General features: G+C 39.2%; 1 protein-coding gene across 3 annotated transcripts in view; it reads right to left on the bottom strand.

Moving 5' to 3' along the window:
* ZBTB20 (zinc finger and BTB domain containing 20) overlaps positions 1-21,344 on the bottom strand; it is a 474,982-nt gene that overhangs the window by 434,221 nt on the left and 19,417 nt on the right. For 2 of the 3 annotated variants that reach the window (XM_071433328.1, XM_071433331.1), the window contains exon 1: positions 12,286-12,458. The exons of the other annotated variant lie outside the window; for it this stretch is intronic. The gene's annotated coding sequence lies outside the window, so the exon portion shown is untranslated. Of the gene's footprint in view, positions 1-12,285; positions 12,459-21,344 lie in introns of those variants that run through there. 3 annotated transcript variants of the gene reach the window in all.

The following is a 21,344-nucleotide window of genomic DNA, read 5'->3' as shown; positions in this document are numbered from 1 at the left end:
AACCCATCTTTCCCCCAAACCCATATAGATACATAAAGGTTCATGGGACCCAGAAGGAAAAATGGTGTATCCTATAAAGCACTGCTTTGGCATTTTTGAAGACTATGTACATCCTAATTAAATATGTTAAATGTTGCGCTTCAGTAAGTTAAAAACCAAATCCAGAAACTGATTTATTAAAGTAAGTGCATAACACTGAAGGTGTTTAATTACAGAAAAAAGCTAACTCTTTTTATTACCACAACAGCATGTAGAGGTAACTGTGCAGTAGGGAACATTTGCAGAATATCCCCATGTCTGAATTTAGCATGTAAAGTGGACACAATATCTTAAAGGCTAAGAGGACTCAAATAAAATAGACTTGAGGATCTCTCAAAGGACCAGTGCTTATCAGCAGAACAAATCTGAGAGACCATTCAATCTAAAAAAAAAGGTCATATATGTGTGAAAGGGGAACAGGGGAAAGATGACTGCTTAGGGGATGTAGAGGGGGGAAAAGATATTTAATGCCTTTCCTGTACAAAAAAGCTTGACTTGCCTTTCTCAGGTGGGAACTATCCCAGTAAACCTGGTCTCCATCTACTCTATTCATCTACTTTGTGAACCTTACTGTGTTGTGTCAGCCAAAAGTTCCAGCAGGCCGAGACAGTATGAGAGTACTTAAGAGGTGCACTTGGCATCCCCACCAGCCTCAAGATCCAAACCCCTTTGTGTCCCTTCGGAGGTTAATAAGACAAGGTTTTACTGACTCCATCCTGGCTCTTATAAGCTTCTTGGAGATTACTGAAATTGGAAATTGCACATGAAAAAGCTGGTTCATCCAGTTTTTAGGAGAGACATTCATCCAATTTGCCCTTTGACCCCTGAAATGTGAGACATGCCTGAGGAGTTCTTTGTTGTAGTCTCACAAATACATCCAGTGATGGTGAATCCATATGTCTCTGATAAAGGCAAAACCTTATTGTGCATTCCAGTTTTTTCTTTTGTAAACATACTAAACTAGATTAATTTGGCTCTCAAGAAAAAAGTATTAATTGTGCTGGCTAATAAAACTTTCTGTTGCTGTCCTTCCAATCTGCTCTTCTAAGCATCAACAGATATTAAAACTGGCTCTTGGGAAGCGAAAAAATATCAGAGTGGTACAAACCCAAAACTTGTTTGCAAGTTTTCAAGAACTGAGATCTCAAGATCTTGAGAATCTCATTCTCAAGGAACAAAAAGTTAAATGCATCTATTCCTTGTACAGTTTTCAGGCTGAATATACAAGCAACTCAGTTCCTCCCACTGTTCATTCTCTGAGAGATGCCTCAGCAGCAACACACCTGTGCTCTGCCCAGATCCAGCATCTGCAGGCTCCCATAGGCTTTGTCCCTAGTGACAAGTTTAAACAGACAAGTAACAATCCTCTTTAAATGCCTGAGCCCAAAGGACCCTTAGGGACTGTTTTGTTCTCTCCTCATGGCACTTCTCAGATATTAACAGCCATTGCAGAGATATACTCAAGAAGTTCAGGACAATGTAACTATTTGAAGGCACGTTTGTCTTTATAAGTGATAGGGAGCTCCTGTCTTCTCTTGATGAGTATTTAATCGATCAAACAACATCACTATGTAATTCAGCCAGATATAACTTTGCCTTTTGATTATTACTGTACAAAAAGAGGTGGTAGACTGGTCCAGTTTTTAAACACCTACTTCTTGGACAAAACTAACACTGGAGCTCATCAGGATATATCCAGCTAAGAGAAATCCAACCATGGGAAAACAAAAATTTGAAGTTACTTTAACTCAGTTAAGAGAGTAATTACAAAAAGTAAGCAAACAAAACACCAAAAATGTTTTTATCTTTAAAAATTCTGCTGTTAAAGACTATGTGGACATGTTGGTATATTAAATGCATTTGGCCTCAATATCCAGTTACTGTAGAGTCTTTGTATCTCATTTTGGAAGTAGAAATAAGACTTTAATGGCAAAGAAGTCACATATGTGTTACAATACCACAATGGTGTAAAAAAAAAAAAAAGAAGAAGCCTAATAGTCTTTAACATAGCCAAGAATCATCTGAGCTTCCTTTGTCTATGGAACATGGTCTTTACTTTACCAACTCCCATCTGCATGTACAATACACTGAGGAAGGAAGAAAGAAAGGCCTCACTTCCTTCTTCTCTCTAAGCCTCGATTGTTTCTGATTAAAAAATGGAAATAATAATGTTGATTCAGCTACTGAAATTAGGCAAAACTAAATTAGCTACTTTCATTAAACACTGTAACATATTTGAATAAGTTTCTTCAGAAATGCAAAGTTCTATTTATCTGTATCAGCAGCTATCTATGGCTAAACTGTCCTAGAACCTTTTGTAAGCATTCTCTCCTCCCGCTGAACTCAGCTGATAATTGTTCTTTGTTTTGAAGGACATGAGTAACTCCTTTATGTAAAAAAGCCTGGGAAAGACTTAGACAGAACTGGCACCTCACTTTTTTGGTTAATAAGAACAAAGTAAACTAGAACAGCAACAACAACAACAAAAAGAAATCACACAGGCTCTCAGGATTCAACCTTTGCAGATGGAAAAAAAAAAAAAAAGCATCATTTTGAATGCTAAATTCTTTGCTGCCTTTGCCTGAGCATTATGAGAATAATCACCAACATGTCATAAAAGCAAGCCATTTCATCAAGTGCATAAGCTGAGATTTCAAGGAGAGATCTGGAAGAATCTTATTAATACACCTATGTATGCTGCCACAAGGGAGACAGTATCTAACACAGCAGAAATGAGGTCAAATGCAGCAGCACTGTCCTAAAGAAAACTGTCTCCTGGTCACAAATCACTTGTGGAGCACCATGCATCATCTTTAGTGCTTCAGACACATGCCAGCTGCAGCCAGTAGGGAGAAATACAAAGCTAAATTCAGCTCTTGATTCAAGGCTGGTTCTTCTAAATTCCATGGAATTGGTCCACTTTTATAAAAATGTAACATAGGGCAAAATACGACCATCAACATTTTAACAGATACACAGACATTCAGAAATTTCACGTGGAACCTCCTATCCTAAGAGTACAGTCCTCTGAAGAGGATTACTGTATGATGATTATTCCAGCCCACTGCTCCTAAGGAAAAAGGAAAGGGCTGTGGCTTCATCCCACTCCTCTCTGCTTCTACTCATACAGAACCCTGCTGCTAAAATTTTCTCCCTCACTTGCCAGTGGGACCTAAGTTAGCCCCTCTTTTTGCATGAAGTTCAGACTTTTTGTCCTCATTTTCTTTGAACAGCTCTGCCCCCTGCCTGCGTCTCAGCTTTTATTTCTCCTAGCTGCTCACATTCTTCACAAACCTCCTTCCTAAATGCTCCATTTGTATCCTTCTACAACACTGAAGCCAATGTTCCATAGTAACATTACTCCAGACTCTAATAACTCTTTAAAACAGCCTACAGTCTATTAAACTGTGTTCCTGCACAAGCAGACTTCCCCAAGAAACTCCAGAAAAGTTCATTTTAGCTCACTTCCTTTTTGCTTTCAACCTTTCTTTACCTGCAAAAGATATGGAATGAAAGTTAAATAAATTCTGCTAGCACAATAAATTATCACAGGGCTGGATATGGATGTGATCTAGACAAGAGGGTTCTCACTCCAGCATAGAGACAGCTCAATTATTGAGATAGCTCAATTATTAATAGGAGTTTGGTCAAGACAATCTAGGGCTGAATGCTGTGAAATTACATGGCTCAAAAAACACATGCTAAATTCACCTGAGATACAACATAATACAGCCTGCATGAGAAGGGCAGAACAGTTTTGCTGTCACCTAAACTACCTAAGTAAACACTAGCTCTTAACCTCCATGTGGTAAAAACCTTTCCAAAAAGAAAACAAAAAACCCAACCAAAACCCAAACCCCAAGACTTCAGGTGTCAGTTCTAGTCTGACATGCCAGAGAAAGACCACAAGTATTCTAAAACTTCATGGGAAGGCTAAAAGTAAGCCATTAGAGTAAAGAAAGAAGTTGCAATACACTTCAGGTGATAACAAGGCACAAACTCAAGAAGGAAGGATTAAACTTGCTCGTACAGCTATAGCTAGCACAGCTATAGCTAGCACCCTTCTATCTGCTTTCAGAAACTGATACTGCACTATGACTTCGTGCTTACAAAAATATTTAAGATCCCTGTAAACACATTGGGAAAAAAGTCTGTCTACCAAAGTATTAAGAAAAGCTTGGATTGGGATCTAGTCCCCTGTAAAAAAGGACTCAGAGACTAGCAGAAAGAGCAAGTTAATTTGAGAATCCAGAAATGCCCAGCACTAGGGAAAAATAACTGAGCTTTCTCTTGTCCAACACAAAGTTGTGCATAGCTGACTGTACTGCAAAAGCACAACTGGCTTTTAATCTCATTCAGGAGCAGCTGCTTTCACAGCAGTGAAATGTTTTAGGATGAGCCTGACTGACTTGGTGGATAAATGATTTGAGGCTGATATAGTCAAGAAGGAACCAGCTCTTTTAGGATATATCATCATCTTAAAAACACTTTTTCTATCCAATTGGAGCAAGCTTTGAAGCTTTCCAAACTTGGCCATGGCTTGGAGAGGAAAATAAAAGCAGCTTTTTTATGAAATGCTGGAAATTATAAAACCAGGCTTGGATTCCAAATGGTCCGCCAGGACGGGGTGGGCCTTCATGTCGCTTCTAATCACTTGTATTAGTTTAGCACCAGCAAAAGGTGCCAGATTGGTAGCCCCAGGCACAGTACTCTCTATTTATCCCCAGAGCAGGTACAGGAGGACGGCAGGCTATCACAGAGATGCCAAACCCTGCTTCAATTCTTCCCATCCTGGGACCTGGTGAGAGGAGGGTGATGATGTCTCACTGCTGTGACTGCCCACATGGGGGGCCAGTACCCTGCACTAGGCTCCAGAAGGATGGGATCCCAAACTGCAGGGCCTGTGAAAGGGAAATAAAGGAGTATCTTTACTGAGACTCTCAGATACAAGGACCAGGGATCCTTTCCTTTGCATTGCATTCTAGATGTCTCAAAATGAATAAACACTTGAGAGAGCGACAACGCCAGAGAGAGTCAACGTAGTGAGTACAAATGAGATTTATACGTGGTTTGAGTCACTCCAGACAATTAGCTACCCACCAGGCTGTTTGGTTTATTGTCCCTACTGGATAAAGATTTAATAAGCAGTCACCTAGATGGGAAACACGAGACTTGCAGAAAGGAAACTTTTCATTACTCTCCAAGGAAAACTTGAGCCCAGTCCTGCAACAGTTTTGCACAGCTGATTCCCACTAGTGTGTCAATGGCTGCAAGATGAAGCTCTTTTTCATGACAGTCCACATAGGTGGGAAATATGGGAAACACAGGACCATCTTTTATTGAATAACTACTATGTCAGAAATCTTCCACACATTCAAAATATTCTGTGGAAATTAATTCAGCTTTTTCCAGTTTTTTTTTCTCTTCAGTACTCAATCTTACCCAGGACTCAGACATTTTTTTCATAGCATAAAAGCACAAAATGCTGGATTTAAAAAACTTATCTACTGGGGAAATATGCTGTGTAGGGAATATATTAAACAATTCAGTCTATGTTTGGAAAAGAAATACAGATTCATCACAACGAGGAAGGATGTTCAAGAGTATCCTGAAAAAACAGCCAGTATTCAAGCCAAAGGACAGGATGAAGTGGGCACAACAGTATAAAGCTGACGAGCATATTTAACTGACAGTGACAGAAAGAACTGGAAGCTGCCAAAGCCTAAGCTACATTAGAGCTTCTTCAGACACTACACACATTAAAATTGAAACTAAAATCATCAATGAGATGATTTTGATAAAACACCTTCAGATGAGAAAAATCCTAGAAGCAGCCACAGCACAACAGAAAATACAAACTTTGGGAAATCATAGGAAAAGGAACACCTATCAAATGTAAGGCTGGGGAAAAAAAGGCTGAATTACAGACTGAACATTTCATGACCTCTCAGTAGTCATGCCTGGTATCCAAGGCTTTAACACTCTTCATCAGAAGACTTCTTTTGCTGTTACTACTGCTCGTTGCAAGAGAGCTCAAAGCCATTCATTTGGCACAATTTTTGTCAGGCAGTGTCCCAGAGGGTGTGGCCCGGCCTCCTGGGAATAGCATTTGTTAGTTTTAGAGAACCAGCAGAGGGAGCACATCAGCAATTAAACATGGTTTTCTTGTGTTTGTGCCTAAACAATGAGATTTTTTGGTTGTCTTTTTTGTTGTTGTTTTGTTTTTATTCTCAGCATTCCTCTGTCACTAATGCCTGTGACTCACTTAGCTCTCAGATTGCTGGGAGTTCAGGAGCCAGAGCCATGGAGAATAGCAGGCTCCACATCCAACCCACATAAAATGACAGTGGACACAAGCTTTTACCTAGTTGTCTTTCTTCACTTTTCTCCCCATGTCAACCTCCATCTTACACATTCCTGACATCCTGCCCATGAAATCTTGCACTGCCACATGACAATTACTTTCACATTCCTGCACTGTGACCACTAACTTTCTAGTCAGAAAGAGAGGCATATGGATCTCTAGGGAGGAAATTAAAATCAATAATTAACTTTCAGTCAGCTGAAAGGACAACTCTGAAGTCCATAACACAACTTTCCTAGTCTTACTTTTGTATCCTCAAGGGATTCATCACACAGCTACTGATGATCTTAAAAATAAGATATTAAAAGCATGTCTTTTAGTTGAGAAGGAGAAAAAAAAAGGAAAATCAGTCATTCCCATGCTATATTTACCTCCAAATCAAATGACACACTATACCTGCTTGCATTTTTAGCTCTACCATAACCTCGAGATAAATCCACTCTGATAGTGTAACATTAAGAGGTCATCTACAGGTGTAACTTACAGAATGGTACCATGTCTGAGAAGGATTTCCAGTAAGTGCTCTGCAGAGGGTTGGAAGCACTGCCTATTCAGGTTTCCTTTCTTCTTTGCTGTAGTTACCAACTGGTTTTAATTCCGACTTTCATAACCACTGTTAGATAGTAGCTCAAAGATTCTGGAAAACCCTACAGATTCTGGTGCACCTCTGGTACTGTCATTTATACCTGTGCAAACTGGACATAAAATATTGCCTAGTGACCTGTGTCCACCCGCTGCAGAAAAGCACAAGGAGAGAACTATGGCACGAGGTATTGAAGAAGGAAGTCCTACAGACACTGCTAGGGTTTGATTAGGTAGGACTAGTTTGTGTTAGAGTCCCTATCTGCCATCAAAGATCTTGAGCAGCAGTGCCTGAGAACAGTAAGTACAGCACAAGCTGCAAATCCACCCTCCATGAGGCTGGCAGGGCAGGTTGTCACTGATGGGATGAGGCCATTCTTGGCATGAAAGGATTTTAGCCTTTGTTCTGGAATAGTCCGTGGCCTTTCCTCCCGTAATGCCACCGAGTGCCAACTCAGCCAGCGGCTTGCTTCTCTGGGAGGTGATCATCTGCCCCCTCAAACAACCTGGGACCCTCCACACTCATTTCTCCAAAGCCAACAGCCAGCTGTTGGCTTTGGAGAAAATGTGTGTGTTTTCTTTTCGTTAAAGGCAGCTTTATCCCATTAGCCCAATTTCCCATTCCTGTATTCCATCTACTTCAACATACAGTCTTCCCTGCACGGGGTAAAAGCTGAACAGAATTCTTTGCTCTTGCAAACCTCAGGGATGTGTAGCAACCTGCCCTGTGGCACCGGCAGCCCTGGCTGTCCCAGCAGCTATGGAAGAGGAGGTGGCACATGGCCCTGTGCCTCTGGTGACCATTTTACAAGACCCATCTGCAAACAGAACTCTCACTAGCACTGGGCAGGCAAAATGCCGTCATAGCAGTCGACAGTGCCGGAGGATTAAGTACAGAAGTGTAAGAAAACATGAAAGACATAAGCAGTAGTCATTCTGAAATGCTCGTATTAGAGGAGAATTGGATCCGTGCCGTTAGAACTAAACATTAACTTTTATAATAAATACTAACCAAGAATATAGTCAGCACTATCAAAGGAAAAACCACCTGGACAAAAGCCTTTTCCTTTATTTACTCCTCACTGAAAGTTTAATACATCTGCAAAAATCTTTTCAAGTTAAAACAGCACAGATCTTACAAAAGTATCTTAAAATTTGGTGTATGGTCAAACACTACTTTTCACCAAGAGAAAACTGGCATTGATAAATTGTTAAAAAGCCAAGTTATTTTTCACAGTTTGTTCACTTTCTAAAATTTTCTTGGACCAAACTAACCAGAACAGAGAAGTCCGTTTCACTGTGTTTTGCCATCATTTTCCCTCTGCACCACAGTGTGAATGTCAGACCCTTCAGAGGGAACAAGTTATTCTTTAATAGTAACTATTTCCAGTGCATTGTTTCAGTTAAAAAAAAACCCAACACTTTTATAAAGGATTTGGATTTTCTAAAAGTTTTGTTAAAAAAAATATAAGTAACATGAAGTTAAATTTCAGTCTTTAAATTCCCATTAACATTTATGAATCTCTTTCAGCAGAAGCTCTTTACCATACAGATCGCAGTTTAAAGAAGTCCTATAAAAACAGACTGGAGTGAAACCAACTGAAATCTATAAGGCCACAGCATGCCATCAATTTCTAAACAGAACTTCTATTCAGATTATTCTGCTTAAAACCTCATATGGTCTGCAAAAATGAGCAAGGTTTTCTTGAAACGATTTAAGTAACAATTTATCTAAGACTGTAATCTCTCTTGAATGGGATTTGTAAGCCATCCCACAGAATTCTCTAGCAGGGGACACTATTCCCTATTTACATCAAAGTTTTATATAAATAATATTACATTTTTTTAATATTCTGCAGCTGGTTTCCCTTATGAATAAGCTGGGCCTATGAAGAAAATGTGAAAATAGGAAAACTGTGAGTAATATTTATAATAATGATATATTCAACTCAGGAAATTGCTACAACTGTCTTTATCAAAATAAACAAGATGGATATTTTTTCCTCCTTTAAGAGAAAAACAACATCCTCCACTATTAAAAGTAATTTTACATGGTATTTTCTTGGTATTTGGATTTAACTGTCTTATATCCCATCTTTGGTCCTGTTAAAAAAAAAAAACAAAACCAACAAAGGAAAAAACAAAAAACAAAAAACAAAACAAAACAAAACAAAAAAAAAAACAAAAAAAACCCAAAAAAACCCCTAAACAACAAAACAACAAAACCCCAGCACAAAATCATACACACAAAAACCCCAACAGCACTGCTTCTCGTCTCCCAGGAGTGAGAGCGGCACATACACACGCCATTCAGCCCAAAATTGCTCTAGCTACAGGGCATGGCAAGGCATGAAATAACTGCTCCAGAGCACTTCCTCATGTGGGTGTGTTAGATAACTGTCTGCTCCAACACTAAAATAAAGCACAGTGTGACCCAACGAGCAGCGCCAGCTCTGCCCTGCACAGCTGCCCGGGCTGCGGGCAGGGCACCCCGAGCACCCCGCGCTGCCCCGCGCCAGCAAACCTGGCCCTACCTCCCTGGCCAACGGGCTTGGCATTCCCCGAGTTCCAGCTACATCACCATATGCTGGATTTAAGTTTACTCAGGCATACTTTACCCTTTGTTGCTGTATCCAGATTGCAAACGGACTTTGTGCTATTGAAAGAGCTAAGATTTGTTTTGTTTGGGTTTGTTTTTTGTTTGTTTGTTTTTTGTTTGTTTTGGTTTTTCTCTTTTTTTTTTTGATAGAATATAGTTGGGGCTCAAGAAAAATTACATCCTCCTAGTGAAAAAGATTTTACTATTAGAAAGAAATCTTACCGGATAATGAAAAAATGTTCCTGCTATTGTGACTCTCTTTCTCTGCTTGAATTCTTCTGGCCTGGAGTTTTTATAAAATCAAGCGGTATCTCGTAGTCATTTTTAAAGTTTTTCAAAATGTTCAGATGAGCCTGGGCTTCTGCTAAAAGTACATGCACAAGGACCTGAGGACAGGTCCATGTGCCCCCCCTACAAAAAACCTGGGCTGTTGAGGAACATACACCTGCACTGGTGCAGGAGAAAATGACAGGTGCCTGCAAACCCCTCACCCATCCCACCACGAGCAGGACAGCTGCAAACACTCCTGCTGCCCCACTCCAGGCTGACCACCATCTAGAGGCATCAGCAAATCCACCTTTAAGACCTCTACATTGTATTTGGCATAACTTCAGCATCCCCTCTACGACCAATCTGAGTTTTCAAAGCCTGAGATTCAAACTTTAGGAGAGGAGGAAATACCTTGCTACAGTTAACAGGTCATTTAGAGCAACATACATATTAAAAGTCTATCAACAAAATATTAAGTTTAAAAGTTTGAATGAAAATAAGGAGGAAAAAAAAATAGTAAGCAATAAATGTCCCTCCCCAGCTAAGAGACAAGCCACCAAATTTTGGCACAATGATATATAAAACCTTGAAAAGTTTCACTCATGCTCTGGAAAAGCTGCTAATGAAATGGAGCAAGTAGTTTCTGTAGTTACAGTGCCAGTGAATAGATCTCCTGCTTTGGATTTCAATTAACTTAGTTTGTTCAGCGAGGAGGCACTTCTGTAGAAATGGGGACTCGTAAGTTAAAGGACAGCTAAAAAAACCCACCAAACAACAGCAAAAAAACCTGTTGGCAGCAAAAGTTCTTTCTGGCTGCAAAATAATGGATTTTTAAGAAACATTTCAAAGGATTTGAAGGTTTTGGAGAATCTCCTAGGCAGTCTCAGGTGGGTTAGGAATATTGCATTATGGACTTCTTTGTGCTAAAAGGAAGGCCTAATGCATGTTTTGAAGAAGTCCGCCTCTTGCTGTTAAATAAATAATTTTCTATTAAAAAAGGTGATTGTTAGTGTTCAGAGATCTCCAGCGATCAGCGTCCATTTTATATAATTACTTAGGATTCTCCAGAACACTTTATGTAACTCACTTCCACTATCCCTTCTCTTTTTTCTTTCCTTTTTTTCTTTTTTTTTGTTACCAACAGAGTAGCAGTTTTACTCTCCAACAGAAATGACAAGAGCTCAGATAAAAAGACCATTTCAAATGGATCAGTTTAAGCAGTCTTTAGAACCCATGATAAATCTGGGCTCCAAAAACTCGACAATGCTAAATGGGCTATGAAATGCATTCACAAATCCCTCCCCAGAAAAAAAAAAAAAAAAAAAAGAAGTAAAAAAAATCAATTCAGAGAAAAGCTTCAATGTTTGAAAATACAAATAAGCAGCATATTTTTGGAATGAAAAATGGTAAATAAATAGTTACTATTTCTGGACAAAATGGCTCGATAGATTTCATAATTTGCCACCACTGTAAAAAATATCTATTCCCTTCCCCCCTCCCTTCCCCGTCAGTACACACGGAAACACAAGCATAACCATGCATAAAGTGGGAGGGTGGGGGGCAGCCAAGGATACAAACTCCCTCTTAGAAAGTTTGAATTCTTATTAACCCAGTGATGCCTCCATAATGTTACATTAGATCAGCAGCATAAAAGTTAGAATATATGTCTCCTTTCTTCCTAGCAAAGGAAACTGCAAAAACACTAATAATGAAAAATAGATGTTAAAAATATCCAGGAGGAAAAAGTACATGTACAATAACCAAAATTAACCCACTCTGCCCCCACACCAAAACAGATAAACAGCAAAATCTCTGAATAAAAATCCTGTCAGAAAGAGTGGAACCTGCTTTCTCTTTTTTTGCTTTTATTTACTGTATGCCAGGCATGGACTTTAAACTTACAGTGTGCATATATATAGAAAACAAAGAACGAGAGTCACAGTTAACCCTGGTCACCGGCATTACAGTTAAAAGTCATTGGCAAATACTAATAAACCCCCGTTTAGCAGTAAATAAGGAAAACATGATATATGGACGGACAGATGGAACTGCATAAACAGAAAAGAAAAGGCAGAGAGACCCACAAACATACGGAGAGAGCTGTTTTAAAAGAGTGAAAGATATTGATTTACTTGGAACTAGTGTTGGAAAACAAACGTATTTGTTTCCTTCATGATTAAAAAAAAAGTAATTAAAGTGAATCATAAGGGGGCACACCCTTAAATAAGTCGGGGGGGGGGGAACATTTGTAGAGGGTAAGGCCTTCTATAGATGTTCCGAATTTTAAGCTAGCAAATAGGTCTGGCAAACTTACATCTCTAAATTAAAAATCGAGGGGGGGGCGGGGGGGGGGGGAAATAAATAACTGGTGGTGGTTTAAGGAGAGTAGAGGCTTTATTCTTTTATGTTTTATAAAAGTTGACTGGCCTACCTTGTTCCCCAGTCCTCAGTTTGTCTCCTCATAGTCGCTGTCTCCCTGGAAGTACAGTGTGAGTGGTAATGACTGCCTGCCTCCCTAATGAGTCCATTTTCCTGCTCTTGATGTTGTGTATATACACACACTGCAACCTACCTTACAAGCCACAGAGACGGGAAAGGGAGAGCGAGCGAGAGAGAGCGAGCGAGAGCGAGCGAGAGTGCGAGAGACAGGGAGAGCGAGAGAGGGAGAGAGAGAAAGGCGCACACAGACAAAGCCCTCCTACCAGACAGCAGACAACCCTCCTTCCCCTATCTAGCAAAATACAACTCGGCTAATGCAGCAACAGGTTCAATACTGCCAGGCTGAGGCAGCGTAGCAAAGGTATACGGGGCTGAGCGGCATTGCTGGCAAATAAACACTTCGGTGCCGGCTGGCTCCACCTTTCTTATTTATGTTACAGGAGGTTGGAATGCATTGTTTCAGACAGTCCATATGATTATCATAAATACATTTTTTGTGCATATTAGCATGGAGCGCCGAAACGTATCAGCCATTCTGCTCCGTAACCTTATAGCTCTAACACATGCAGGGAAGGTGTAAACATATCTCTTTTGACAGGCAGACTACACAAAGCCCACTGATGATTTTAAAGTCATGAGATCTTTCAAGAAAGACGCTCCTGGAGATAGGTTTCCCCAGACAATAGGGGAGCAGGGAAAATTGATCTTGATGAGGAAGAAGTCTTCCTAAGAGACTGCTCAGTAAACAATTGAAAAGAGAGGGCTATTCTCCCCAGCATTCCCTCCTTTCAAAAAATATATATTGGGAAGCTTCTGCCCCTACAGCTATAATAATGTGCTGTGCTTATGTCTGAACAGGTGCAATGCATATAGTACATGGTGTTACAAGGACAGAAATAAATCTCTCAAGTAAAAAAAACATTTTCCCAGTTGCAAACAGGCCAAGGTTATTTAAAATACAGGTCTAATCTGAAGAATGTTCTCCCCTCTCCCTATATATTTTTGCTGGGGGGAGGAGAGGGGACGGACGAGTGGTGGAAGGTGCAAAGGAGAAGCAAAGATAGGAGAAACAATACATGGAACCAGTTACTATATTTTTATTTTTACAATATTCTGTCACATCCAAAGAAGATGTATGCTGCTTCTAAAATAATTTTCACTCAGCTCTGCTTCTCATCACGCAAAAATTCTATTTATTTTAATGACAACTACAGACATGTCAAAAAAGGAAGACCAGGGAAAAAAACATTTTGCACCTGTATTTCATCCTTGGCAAATGCTCTTTAAGAACTTTATCCATAGGGTATTTTTTAGGTGGAGATACTAGGTCCAAAAAAAAAAAAATTAAGTGATATTACCAAGGTTATGCTGTAAATCAGTAGAAAAACAGATGAGAACTCAAATCTCCTGAAGCAAAACAGACTTCTCCTGGAGTAACTCATACCCACCTAAAAGTTAAGTGTCCTGTCTAAGCCAGTTGAGTAGGCTCCCTCTGTTGTCAGTGGAGAGACAGGCACCTCCCAAACGCAATTCATCCCAGCTTTCTCTGTCTCCCCACCAAAGAGGGAGCCTACACAACTAGATTAGGCTAAGCAGCTAGCTTGTAGTTGGCTAAATTAAGTAAAATGAATCTCACTTTTGATCTAAAGCTCTATTACAACATCCTGCTTCCCAAACTACATTTTTATTATCACATTTATTATTAGGCAATATATGCCTAAATTGTAGTGATGGAAAAGGGATAGTCTGCTGACTAAAAGAGACAGGTAAACTCCCTAGATTCATGGATTTGTACCCTCAGGCTGGCTGGATATTCATGATTCACAGAGTCTTTATAATATTAACCAGCCTGGTGACTGGTGAATTTGATTAGTTTTGTTCACTGGTACACATTTTTGTATTTCGCTCATAAACATTATGGTTTTATCCAGATGTACAGTAAATACAGAAGGATTAAGTAATTTATTTCAAAAGGTTAATTTTCATTAGTTTTTTCATCAAAACACAGCCTCTCTTACCTTAGGGTAAAATATGAAGAGTAAAAAGCTCTAATAGATGACTTAGTTCAACTCCTTCTGTAATATTTAGCTACATACACACCTGGCATATGTAGAGACAGCTCTCCAGGTTACTCTAAATATATATTACAAAAATTTAGTTATATTACATATTTTCTTCTCTGGACTTTATGACCATAATCACCTTATTGAAGGGTATGTAGGGTCAGGAAAGCAGAAGGGGCATTTGTAGACTTTGCTTCTAACTGTGGTAACTCGATCTGGCTGTGTAAGTACCAATTCAGCAGTCATTGCCTCAGTTTTTCCATCTGTAAAACAGACTCAACTGTAGTTCCATGAGTAGATGGTACTGTAAATATGTGAAGAGCCTTCCCATCTTGGCCTGGCATCTCTCAGAGTTTTACGATGGCAAATATTATGGGAAAAAAATAAATACTTTGTCAAGGGGACTTGTATCAAAGCCAGCTGATGAAAATCACAAGTTTTCATATCCTCATATTCAGTTCAAATAATAGGAATAGTCTCTGAAATTTAAAATTTAAAAACCAGGTCTACACCAAAATGAGGATATCAGATGTGAGAAGTTCTTAGCAGCCTGAAATATATGACCCCAACTAACATTAATTCCTTTGTCCTACCAATCTTACAGATACATATCTGAAGAGATATATAAAATGTACCAACTTTGCATAGAAAAACACACTTGAACCCTTCAAATGTAAGACATTCAGATTGAAATCGGCAAACTGAGTCAGAAACACTACAGTTTGAAAAATGTTCAGACTTGCAATTGATCCAAATCCAAAACCTGTAAGTTGGAAGGCACCTAGATCCTTAACTTTTCTCTAACTTTCTAGAGATGTCATACATGCATCTGAGCCAGGGTAACAGGCCAAATTTCCTCATGTTTTGAGCAAGTCTGAATCTCAGTAAGAACACTAGAACTGAGCCCAGTTCCACTCACTTAGTACAATGCTTAGGGCCAGACCCAAACTGGAACCCAAAGCCACCCCTTCCAAAGTCGCATGGGGTTTGTGTACTCATAGAACTATAGAACTAAACCAAACACTTTCAAACCTCAAGACTGTTGGAAAGCAAATATGGAGTAGATTCCAACTTAAGCTAGTTTTGGCCTTCAATCAGAAATTAATCAAATTAACCATAATCTTAATAAAATCCAAATATATGTTTGACCTGAAGGAAAAAACCCACAAGATGTGATTTGCACAACTGGTTCCTTGCCTGAAAGTCTTTTTTAGACTTAGATCCTAACCATCAATGGCTCAATTCTGGGTTGTCTTATTAATCATTTAGTCCATCTAAACCGTTTTTAAAAAATCCTGAGAGGTGTGATTTGAATGGAGAATTCTGATTTAACGTTTTGCCATAAAACTGCCCATTTGCTTGATTCAAAATACTCAATGAAAGCTTGCTCACCACCACACCACACTCCTGTGGGCCTGCAATTCCTCCTCTCCATTATATGAGGAGGTTAATGGCTATGCACTTGGATCATTTGCAAGAAGCAGAAGGAGAACGTGTGGCTGCTGGCAGCTTTCAGCTCTGTCACAGGACTGGACACAGACCTGCTGTGTGACAGTGAGGGCCTGTGTGGCAGTCACACAGCTTGGCCATGCAGCACAACAGGCAAGCAAGCCTTGTCATGTGCCAGGATTGTACAACTCCCACGGCAGAGACATCAAATTTTGGTTAAGCCACACACAATGTCACCCCACGAGAAAGAGGCTGGAACAGAGGGCTCCTGGCTGGCTCAGTAAAATGATGCATTATCCATCCTGAATGCAAGAACAAGCAATGCTGGTCTACCTGGTAGACGATGCTCCTGCTTTTCCTTTTCTGCAAACTTGTCTTCTCAGTTCAGAGTTAGTTTCTAGCAACTGACATTAGGGAGGCAAAAGAGCCCTAACCCCTCTAGCAAAGCCTCCAAAAGAATGAAAAAAAATTACTTGCACCGTAAAGGCAGGTGAAAGATTGGCATGTTTGGTGCAGCTGGAGCACCCATCTCCAGTTCTGCCAGAGAGCTGCAGAGCCCTGATTTTCTGGAGCAATGGGAAGATAGGGAAAACCACAGTGCCCACCAGAACTGTGAAAGACTTTGTTGCAAATGACAAGATTCTTAAGGACGGACTGAGAGGGAAGGAAGGTACTTCAGTGCCAAATAACATATTCTAGACTGCTTTAGTCTCTCCTCTCCACTTTATGTCTCCAGGCACACCAACATGCTAAGTTTAGACATATCTTGTTGGCAGCCAAAACTGGAAAAGGAGTCACGGCATCATGTAAACATGTCTGAGGATAAGAGCTACTTCCTTCAGGAAAAAAAAAAAAAAAAAAAAAAAAAAAAAAAAAAAAAAAAAATTTAGCCTCTTAGCAGATACCTAAGGGTTGATTTTCAAATGCTGAAGAAATTTAAGTAAGACAGACTCCATGAACTGGTTGGGTGCCTTGCCTATCCCTGTAATGGGCTAAAACACTGGTTTTGATGTACTTCACATATTTGCCCTACGACATTTCCATTAAAACCTTCAGGGAGCTCTGCATTACCAGAATCCCAGGAACTGTTCCTAGAAACCAGGCTGGTTTAACACCATACTACTGTTAAAAATCCCAGGCAAGCTTCCGTGACAGTTCCGTTTCAGATGGTATAGGCAGGATCTAGAAACAGTCACAGCAACATGTCTGAACTTGATTGCTTCCACTCTGTCCCCCTAACCACATCCACGGGTCTCTGAGACTCCCCTGGTGTATCACACCATCTTGTTGCCAGCCCAACAGGATTGGTGATTCACATGTCTCTACTGGTGTCCTGCAGTGTCTCTGCAACTTTGTGCAAATGTAATGAGAGAGATGCCAATTAAAAAAGCTCAAGAGTCCTGCAGTGTGGCAGGCTGATTCAAATTAGATACCTGTATGAAGTGATTAAAAATAGGTTTTTTAAACCTGAAGATAACAGGAGGACAGTATGTTTGATTTACATCAGCAGGGGCCAACGAAAAACGTAGAAGGACCACACAAAGCTCTTTATTCCTGCGGATTTACTGGTGATGATGCTGAGGACAGGAAAGGGGAAATTCAGTGCACTTCTGGTGCCTTTCAATATGCAAAGAATCTCAATTGTTCTCCCATCTCAGCAGTCACTACTTAGTGCCAGACCTCCAAATAAGTAATACTTTCCTTTAATATAGCAACTTTGGTCCATCATACCATATTTCAGGTGCACGTAATCATAAAAAAATCAAATCTCACAACTTCTTTTGGCAACAAAACTACTGTCAGTCTCATTTAACAGATAGCAAAAAAAAAATGGAAAAAGGTAATCACCCTTTTGAGAACAGAAAGTGGAATTGGGATGTTAGCCTTTGCTGATCAGAAGTTCAGTCTAAGAAGCCTCTATGGATCAGACTCTCAGACAGCCCAGCTGATTGACAAGACTGGGATGCACTTACTGAACCAGAACTGGCTTTTCTATTGTTTTGGGGTTTTTTTTTAATCTCAGAATGTCCTGAATAATAAACCAGAAGCAAAGCTGACATGTCTCCAACAGTTTAAATAGATTTGTGTAAATCTGTGTGCAAGTAGTGTGTACCAAATACCCACTTTCCTTTGTGATGACACTACCTGTACTTCAGTGGAGGAACACTTTGCATAATGACTGTTCCCCCAGGCCACCCTGCATTAAGGTGGCAACATGGTGTTTCTGTTGCATAATCATCCCATGTCATACATTTCTCTAATGCTGTGTTGGGCAAATGTTACTGCTACATCAGTGAATTGTGAGAGCAAGATCTCACAACATAACAATTTTTGTCCCAGCAAGGCCAATCCCTTGCTTTTATATTCATCAACACTGGTGTATATCAATCACCACCTACAGGGACTGAGAGTCCTCATCAACTCCAGAAGACAGTATCATACCAACATATCACTTTCCAATTCAAAAACCACAACCATACAAAAAGCCTTTACACATACATGCACACGAGCTTGGGATGTCCATATGTTATTAGCTTTCTGCCCTGGAAAGCTAATTCAGCTTTCTGTGTAGATTGTGTTGCAATCATTTAACTCCTAACAAGCTGCAGTTATCTGTAGCCTTGGCTATACATATATGTTCATCCTCTCCACTTACAGGGTGCTGGGATTCTGCCTTTATTTGCATGGGCAGGCCATTAGTGACCAATTTAGCTGTTGAGCTAACATGCCAGGCCCTCATGCAAGCTGGGCAGTTACAATGAAGTCAGATCTTGTTACATAGCCCACTGCATTGTAGGGGGTGCACCCTCTATTATATAACTATAGGGTTCCCAAAGGTTACTTCTGATTCCACTACAGACACATGTTCCAGTTCAGCCAACATTTAAGGAATAGAAATTTGATTAATTACTTATGAAAATTCACACTGAATCCATCCCAAATTTAACAACAAATAGTAAAAAGTAGTTTTATCACATGAAAGGAGTTTTGGTAACAAACAAATCAGGATGCACATTCATCACTCTCTTCTGCCAGATAACCAGGACAACCAAGAAAGATTTCTAGTGTTGCCGCAGAAAGTTAAGGAGTATGCAGACTATTGATTGCTGTCATAATGATTTCAGAAGTGAAAATTCTGAAGCTCAAGGTGGCCAGCATTTCTACTTTTACTTTGTTTAAATAGTAGGGGGAAAACTGCAAACAAACCAACACAAACTTCTGCAACTCTAGTGATTGTCATAGCAGTTGAGATACACTAAGTTCATTGTGAATGAAGATCTAGATGGGGGAAATAAGTGAGACACATCACTAGCAATATTTTGGAAGCTGTTATTTTACCCTCTGGGTGCAATTGAATACTTTCATAAGCCTATCAGCATGAATCCATTCTACCTGGAAAATATTTTTGTCAGCATTTTCAAAGATGCTACTCATTCAAGAGGTAATTATCTCTTAGTTTAGAATATCACATCTGAGAATACTGTCCCCCAAATGAATAGCCATTTCTTGAAAAATAAAACCAAAAATGTAATGTAAGTGTATCAGAGGTATGAAGATGGAAATTTCATACTTGAACATTTATTGACTATATATGAAGTGGACAAAAACTTCTCTACAGAAAAAAAAAAAGAAGAGTGTTGAAATTTCAAACATTCAAAAACTCTTCAATAGGCTCTAAAAGTTATGTGATTCTCTTAAAAGCCAGGGATTTTTTTTTAATCTCTGTTATGATCAGTAGCATTTTTAAAGCTTTTTAAATGAAATTATTAAAACTAGAAATTTCTTTATGTATTTTCTTAAAGCTAAGGATGTATGACCAAAAAAACAATATCATAGTATGTACAATAATGCTGTAATATTTGAAAGAAGCAACACTAAGTGGCATTATTCATCTAATATGAATAGTACTTCACCCTGACATCCCTTCAATGGATATAGGATTATTTTCCTCAAATACAATCATACAGTGAGAAAGTTCCTCTATAAGATTTTTCTCCATCTATTCTAGGCAAGGTTAAAACAATTCTTTTACCAGGCAAACTGAAGTTGTAAGTTACTGAAAAAGCTGGACTTTCACTCAAACCTCTTCGGCTTGTTTCTCACTTAGAAGCAGTTCATCCCAAAATTTCACCGTGGCACCCATTGTCAGCTGACCCAAATTCCTGCTAAGTCCCTGTGCTTAGTGTTTCTGGATATGCACCCCTAGAATCCCACTGCCAGCTAACAGAAAACATAAAGCCCAGGGACTTAGGGGCATTTAGGCCACATGGCTCTGACCTGTGAGTACAAAATGTGCCTGATTCTGTTGCAGGGCTAACTAAACATTGTGAGGCCATTCAGTAAAGTAATGGAAAGATTTGTCTTTGATAGCCTCAGAAGCCCACTCCAACAGCAAACAACTGCTGAGCCCTGTATCAAACACACAGGAAACACTAGTAAGGATGTAACCTTTTTACTAAAAGCAGTGCTACCAACTATAGGTAAAATAGGTAAGAAGGTCTCACATTCACAAACCTTGATTATGTGCAGACCACCTCAGGATTATATTTGTGTGTATGTGGGCAGGATTTTTTGGCTTTGAAACATTTAATCAAAGATGTTTCTGAAGAGTAAAGAACCAAAATGCACTAGATGTAATAAAGAAAAGGAATGTCCTGGTCTCTTTTTTTTTTCCCTTTTTTTTTTTTTTCTCTTTATGTAAGCTAAGCTCTATTAGAAAAACTAGACTGGGTCCAATTAGTCCTTTAGTTTTAGCCTAAAGGAGAATATGTTTTGATAAAGTGAACACAGTTTGCTCAGCTGTTTTAAAGGACACACTTAGAGGTGCAATTCTTTTCCTGAAGTATTAATTGAAGTTCATTTTGAAAGGAATAAATGAGAGAGTTTATTATTTAAAGCCAAAGAAATTAAAAGCAAAAAGTTGTTATAACTGAAAATTAAGCCTCAGGTCTTATTTTACACAAGAACAGAGATAAGAACCTTTCTCTCAATCAAACCTGTCAAAAATTGGAAGATCTAGCAAGGTTAGTGGTGGTGTAAGTCTGGCAGAAATGAGCTTTGGTATCCTATAGACAAACAACTCTTTTATTTTGCCTGTGTTTGAACAAAAGGGCCTTTCATTATAGAACTAGAACATACAGAACAAGGTGACATAATATTTTCAAAATGATATAATAGAAACAAAGTGTACCAACTTCAATGCCACTCTTCAGTCAGGTTTTGTAACAGGCCCAAGTCAGATACTATTTTTATGGTCAGAGGGCTCCTCTTCTATAACTTTCTTTGCAAATATTAGCTAGGACTGTAAGATTTTTTATTGCTACCAGGATTATCTATGATTATATAATGAGAGATCCCCTTTGTAATATCTGTGCAATTAGGCATAATTAAGTTTGTCAGAGGAACGTTAATTTCCTGATTTTTGAGTAAATAAAGAATCAATGTTAACATTGCACTAATCAGTACTAACTAACACTTAATTTGTTTTGTTTCAAAGTCAGAGGTCATATTGTGAAACCATTTGATAATATGCAACAAA

Source organism: Agelaius tricolor, unplaced genomic scaffold, assembly GCF_023055355.1.
Source record: "Agelaius tricolor isolate 1412-34295 unplaced genomic scaffold, bAgeTri1.0.p SCAF_9, whole genome shotgun sequence".
Classification (NCBI taxonomy): Eukaryota; Metazoa; Chordata; class Aves; order Passeriformes; family Icteridae; genus Agelaius; species Agelaius tricolor.
Note: the sequence above shows the minus strand (reverse complement) of the source record. Positions and strands in the feature narration are given on the sequence as shown.